Source organism: Schistocerca americana, chromosome 2 (genome assembly GCF_021461395.2).
Source record: "Schistocerca americana isolate TAMUIC-IGC-003095 chromosome 2, iqSchAmer2.1, whole genome shotgun sequence".
Lineage (NCBI taxonomy): Eukaryota > Metazoa > Arthropoda > Insecta > Orthoptera > Acrididae > Schistocerca > Schistocerca americana.
In genome coordinates, this window is record NC_060120.1 from 473867117 (window position 1) to 473874337 (window position 7221).

General features: G+C 43.1%; 1 non-coding gene across 1 annotated transcript; it reads left to right on the forward strand.

Annotated features, from left to right (window-relative positions):
* The first annotated feature begins 3992 nt into the window (after window positions 1-3992).
* Window positions 3993-4082, forward strand: Trnay-gua. The gene is given in 2 exon segments: window positions 3993-4029; window positions 4047-4082. It is a non-coding gene; the product is annotated as a tRNA-Tyr (tRNA).
* The last annotated feature ends 3139 nt before the right edge of the window (window positions 4083-7221 follow it).

Below are 7221 nucleotides of genomic sequence, written 5' to 3' on the forward strand. Positions count from 1 at the left end.
CGTTCAGACCTTATACTCAGCAAAGAGAGTAGTAAACCACCTTAGAGACAACAGAATCATTATAATAATAAAGCGAAATAGTTATAAAATATAATTACTATGAACAGTATACCCATAATGGTGACTGGAGCTGGGCTGGCTGAACCGGCTGCTCTCGAGAGATGTAATCGACTACTGACTGTGACTCACCTGTTCGTGGTTAAATAGTGATAGCCCCTCACCCAGCCTCCAGCATGGCATCATTGTTGGCCAGTGACTATGAATTGTCAGTGTAAGTAATAAAAACTATTTCTAAAATACACTGCCTTACCCATTAAGATAAAAGACGAGAATAGTTATTCATTTTAAACTGAAACATCACATATAACAGTTAAAATATGTATACAAACTTCGCAAACCATGATATGGTTGTGTAAGTATTGGTTGCCCTCGTCAGGTGACAGATAGATCGCGGTACACCACCATTCGTGAAATTAAAGGTTACACTGTAATATCAGCCAAAATACGTTTATACGCATGAAATTGTGTACTGGTTCTGTCATAAAATGAGCATAATTACATTGTTAAAATAAAGTAAAATTAAAATACAGAATACATTGCCAGTAAAAGAGAAGCATGTACAAACAGCATACACTAACTTGAGTTGCAAGTAAAGATCGCTACATAATGACGAATAAGATAACAGTTAAAATATGGATAAAAGCTCGGCTGCTCTCTACAGGTTGAGAGGCGTGCGCCTTATATCGCTCCTGTCTACGGAGCCTGTGTATCGGGAGAATGACTCATGCGTGCATAGTGACAGATGGTCTGAAGCGGGTTCAGTCAAGTACGTAGTTATAATTTTCATCTGCTAGAGGACAATAGCGCACAGAGATATTTTAGAAACAGGACAAGAGAATGTTTTTGTGAAGTTTTCTGTTTATTTCTTAAAGGCTTTTTTGTTAATTTATGTTTGTACAGTTTTGTATATGTTTTTAGCTGTGTGAATGATGCGTGAATGTGGTCTAAAGTAAATATGTAGATTATTTTTCTACTGATAAACGCTGCAGAACTAGCTTGAGAAATTTTTAAGACAGTGTGAATGCAGACGTCGGGGAATTTTGTATCATAACATGTTAAGTAAGTTTATGGCAAAATGAAAGCTAATTCGAGTGCAAATGAAAATAGTTAACAACGTACAGTATGAACAAAATATCAGAATGTTAACTATTTATTTCGGGAAAAAGCACAATTTGTAGATTGGTTAGTCATGGAAAGCGCGGACTAATGCAGGAGGATGATGTTTTTCCATTGGCTTTAAAGAAAACTGACCAATCAGTACAGAGTATTCTTCACGTGTCTTTTCTCTTGGAGAAATAGAATGCTTACAGTAGTCTAAAGTGATCGGAGCCCAGCCTTTCAATGGCACTGTCGTGTGTGGTATGAGCTCCGAAGGAAGTTATAATTTGCCGGCTTTATTCGTGCTACATGTTTCAAAAGTGTTTTAAAGTGAAGGCATATTTATTCCGGTGTTTTCTAGAAGGTACGAATTTTTTTAAGTAATTTTATGTATGAGAAAAAACAGTAATTCCGCGTGGCATATTGAGCAGACCTGTGACTAATACCTTGAGCACGTTAGACACTGATAAACTTAATAGTATGGCGAGCATTTTCATTTAAGAACACTCCGTGCTTAGTTGCTGTTCAGGTTTCAGGAAATACGTTAAATACGTTACCATAAACTTGCTAACTTGCTAACGTGGATGAAACGGTTTGTGCATGACCGTGTTAATATTAGCACGGGGTTGGCAGTGAACGTGCACAATATCAAGGTTCAGAATATACCGATGTTTTGCCAGTATTTCCACCTACCATTCAAAATTAAGACCGTTTCCCGATTCTTGAAATAGTTACGTTGTATGCAGCCTAGTGCGCGTCCCAGTGCGGTAGGTTTCCGCTCGGCTTTCGTGCACAGGTAGGTGCAGGTAAAAGACAAAAGGAAACCGCGCCGCCGCAAGGTGACAGACAGATGGTGGGACGCCAACTTGGTAACTATGGAACAGACCTTTTTCATGTACAATTTTGCGAGGAATATATTTACTAATAAGAGCTCTGTTCGAATAATGAACCTTTGTACGTATAGCCGGCCGGAGTGGCCGAGCTGTTCTAGGCTCTACAGTCTGGAACCGCGCGACCGCTACGGTCGCATGTTCGAATCCTGCCTCGGGCATGGGTGTGTGTGATGTCCTTAGGTTAGTTAGGTTTAAGTAGTTCTAAGTTCTAGGGGACTGATGACCTCAGATGTTAAGTCCCATAGTGCTCAGAGCCATTTGACTGCAAAATATTCGAATGACTCATCGAAGCAGAGAAGAAAGTGTAAATTTGTTGCAATAAACAGCACATGAAACAGCTTGAGGACAACAGTCTGCTGCACACGATCCTCCTAAGTAAAAGGAGTGAGCCGCACACGGAATATACCCAGCCGGAGGGTTGATTTGTTTAATTCTAACTTGCAGACCAAAGTAAGTGTCAGCCGTATTGTGATTCTTGAGTTTCTCCCGGGGTATTTGATAATCAAAATATCCACGGGTGTACTGCCGGTCTACAGTGTCCAACGGGCACAATATTTCGGCGATCATACATGTCGCCATCGTCAGGTGAACTGACGGACTGAGCTCCTGTGAACGTGCCGGCACGGGGATCCGTACGCTATGGCTGCTCCGTACCGGCAGTACACCCGTGGATATTTTGATTATCAGCCATATTGCTTGCATTGTCTTATGGCTGACGCCTGCATAAGTGAATGTCTAAAACATATTTACTTAGTAAGTATACTAATGATTCAACTGATTCTTCTGATTTGTGTCCTGAATTTGGGGCAAAATATGTAAATCTTTGAAATGGAAATTCGTCTTTTGTAAAAACCCTGGAATAAAAGACAGCTAAGGATGGAGTATAACACGGTGAAAAACTAAGTAGTTTCCTAAACTTGATCTACAGCATACTATTCAGCACCATTCCTGCCAGAATTTATACAAACTCTTCAAACGTTTGAAAAGAAAGCTATGATGTGTTCGTTTTTTCTTTGTTTCCATAAAGCTCTATTTCTTTAGATGGAAAAGAGTAGAATTCTACTGTTAGCTGCAGTACCATCTCTAAATTTCCGCAATATTTTAACGCAGACCCATAGTTATCCCCTAGCTTTTAGAGCTGCCATGCATTTCCGACGTTCACCCGAATTTTCATAGGCAATCAGCAGGGACTGACAGTTTTTCCAATCATTACTTGGTGAACCGAGTATTATTAATGAGCTCCACACGTCCATAGTGCAACCTAAACAGACATGAAGTGGTGGCTGTCGGTAATCAGGCCTGTCCAAGAACACTTATCATTTCGCGCCCCCTTTTCCCACGTACACACTCAAAAATGTTCAGATGTGTGTGAATTCCTAAGGGACCAAACTGCTGAGGTCATCGGTCCCTAGACTTACACACTATTTGAAACCAACTTATGCTAAGGACAACACACACACCCATGCCCGAGGGATGACTCAAACCTCCGGCGGGAGGGGCCTCGCAGTCAAGGACATGGCGCCTCAAACCGCACGGCCACTCCGCGCAGCGTACACATTCACCCGCGTAGATTTTCGCTGCTAATTGCTATACAAACGTTTACAAATCTTGCACCTGGGCGCCTCAAATGACTCTGTTAACTGTTTCATCTCCTGTATGGATATACCACAGTCGTGCTGTCTCTGGCGCCCCTCTCAGTTTGGCGCCCCAAGTGGTGACTCTTTTCTCTTGGCCCTTAAACAGGCACTGTCGGCAACAACATAAAAAAAGGCAATCTTGATGACAGTCTGTGGCGAGGCGAGATACAGCTCAGCCCTCGCTGGATGAATTCGCCAGCGCAGCGCCACAACCCGCTTACATAAGCTGTGTCGACGTTCCGGCCCAGGCGCGCAGTCCGGTTTCTTGGATGTGTGCCACTGGTTACAAAGCTTTGAGTACATTCCTTCGGTAGCTCAGTTGGTAGAGCGGTGGACTGTAGTGGACACTTCAGCAGACATCCATAGGTCGCTGGTTCAAATCCGGCCCGAAGGAACTTTTTTTAAAAAATTTACGTCTATTTTCATATTTGCTATTTAACAATAACTTACACTACTGGCCGTTAAAATTGCTACTCCACCAAGATGACGTGCTACAGACGCGAAATTTAACCGACAGGAAGAAGATGCTGTGATATGCAAACGATTAGCTTTTCAGGGCATTCACACATGGTTGGCGCCGGTGGTGGCACCTACAACGTGCGACATGAGGAAAGTTTCCAACCCATTTCTCATACACAAACAGCAGTTGACTGGCGTTGCCTGGTGAAACGTTGTTGTGATGCCGCGTGTAAGGAGGAGAAATGCGTACCATCACCTTTCCGACTTTGATAAAGGTCGGATTGTAGCCTATCGCGATTGCGGTTTATCGTATCGCGACGTTGCTGCTCGCGTTGGTCGAGAGCCAATGACTGTTTGCAGAATATGGAATCGGTGGGTTCAGGAGGGTAATATGGAACGCCGTGCTGGATCCCAACGGCCTCCTACCACTAGCAGTCGAGATGACAGGCATCTTATCCGCATGGCTGTAACGGATCGTGCAGCCACGTCTCGATCCCTGAGTCAACAGATGGGGACGTTTGCAAGACATCAACCATCTGCACGAACAGTTCGACGGCGTTTACAGCAGCATGGACTATCAGCTCGGAGACCATGGGTGCGGTTGCCCTTGACGCTGCATCACAGACAGGAGCGCCTGCGATGGTGTACTTAACGACGAACCTGGGTGCACAAATGGCAAAACGTTATTTTTTCTGATGAATCCAGGTTCAGTTTACAGCATCATGATGGTCGCATCCGCGTTCGGCGACATCGCGGTGAACGCACATTGGAAGCGTGTATTTGTCATCGCCATACTGGCGTATCACCTGGCGTGATGGTATGGGGTGCCATTAGATACACGTCTCGGTCACCTCTTGTTCGCATTGACGGCACTTTGAACAGTGGACGTTACATTTCAGATGTGTTACGAGCCGTGGCTCTACCCTTCATTCGATCCCTGCGAAACCCTACATTTCAGCAAGATAATGCACGACCGCATGTTGCAGGTCCTGTACGAGCCTTTCTGGATACAGAAAATGTTCGACTGCTGCCCTGGCCAGGACATTCTCCAGATCTCTCACCAATTGAAAACGTCTGGTCAATGGTGGCCGAGCAACTGGCTCGTCACAATACGCCAGTCACTACTCTTGATGAACTGTGGTATCGTGTTGAAGCTGCATGGGCAGCTGTACCTGTACACGCCATCCAAGTTCTGTTTGACTTAATGCCCAGGCGTATCAAGGTCGTTATTATGGCCAGAGGTTGTTGTTCTGGGCACTGATTTCTCAGGATCTATGCACCGAAATTGCGTGAAAATGTAATCACATGTCAGTTCTAGTATAATATATTTGTCCAATGAATACCCGTTTATCATCTGCATTTCTTCTTGGTGTAGCAATTTCAATGGCCAGTAGTGTATTTAAAGTGGATTACGTCCGTTGTCTGTGACGATATGTATCGGAAAACATCGAATTCAGAGGTAATTTCTGGCTGTTCTGTGCTCCTTTGTCGTCGTTACTAAGATTTCTCATTGGTGAAACACAGGATGAATACGCAATCAAGTTATCACATTGTCGGAAAAAGTTACATATGTCTTTCATTATGTTGCAGGTGAATGGTGCAAAGCGGGAAAAAAAGAATTCCGGTTTTAATCCAGACCAATTTAAAACTCTAGTTTAAGAGCACACTCGAATGCTCATAACGAGCAAAACCAATCTGCAGGGTGTGTGTTTAACAGACATTCATTAAAATATTTCGAGGTATTATGCTGCCGTCGAGTGAATTTCTTGGATAAACCCACGTTTCGTCTCCATCTGCTATCTTGAAGAGGGGTCGCAGCTTATTTTAAACGTTGGGGTATTGTAAAACGTTTTCACTGAAATTAGACCGAGCGAGGCGGCTCAGTAGTTAGCACACAGGACTCACATTCTGGAGGATGGCGACAGTTCTACCTCACGTCCGGCCATCTGGATTTAGGTTTTCCGTGATTTTCCCAAATCACTCCAGGCAAGTGCCGGGATGATCCCTTCGAAAGAGCACGGCCGATTTCCTTTCCCATCCTTGACACAAACCGTGCTAATGCACCTTCTCTAATGACCTCGATGTCGACGGGACGTTAAACCCAATGTTCCTTCTTTTCTCTGAAATAAAAGGAGCATAAAGACCGGCACGTGATGATCGCAGTGATGAACTGTCGTCTGCAAAAACCAGGATTTTCCTACAGTTCATTATAGAAGTTACTGACCACATAGGGAAGATACTGAAGAAACAGAATATCGCCGTAGTTTTCAGCCCCACCCGAAAATTTCTGGATCACCTAAGGTCGGCAAGAATGCCCTCAGAGCGCTAGAAAAAGCAGCAATTTCCACGATACCGTCTAGCTGAGAAAAAGTGTATGTGGGTACTACAAAAATAAATAAGCGTCAAGATTAATTTCTGGGAGACACATTTTGCAACCAGAAGACCATCACATTTGATTTCATTACTCAGGTCCTGGCTGCCACTAGATGTAACTATGACACATACAACATTGCAGCGCCTGTGTTATTCTGATTACGATGTTTGCATTTCCAAAGGAACAGGCACTGCGGCGACCACAGCCGTTACGAAATACATCAAATGAACTCGCAATTGCGAATAACGACTGCCATCAGCTGTAGAAGCTATAGAATGGAATAACGACAGTGAAAATTTGTGCCGGACCGGGACCCCAACCCGTCTTTCCCGCTTATCGCGAGCGCAGTGATTAGGTCTGTTCAACCTTTAAATTCTTACATGATCTGAGTTCGACCGGCGTGAGCCAGATAGGTTTCTATCCTAAGACTATTAATCCATATTAGTACGAAAGGACCATATGGTTAAAATATTTTTTACTATATTGATTAATATCAATTAATTTACTATTTTGACAGATTAATGAGTTGAATTTAGAATTCATTTATGTAGATTTTTTCTACAAATAGTATTGATACTTTATGATTTATTTACGTTCATTTTAAATTTTCTTTTATTAGCTATTTGTGTTTTAATTAGTGTTGCTTTTTTAACTTTGTTGGAGCGGAAGGTTTTAGGTTATATTCAGATCCGTAAGGGTC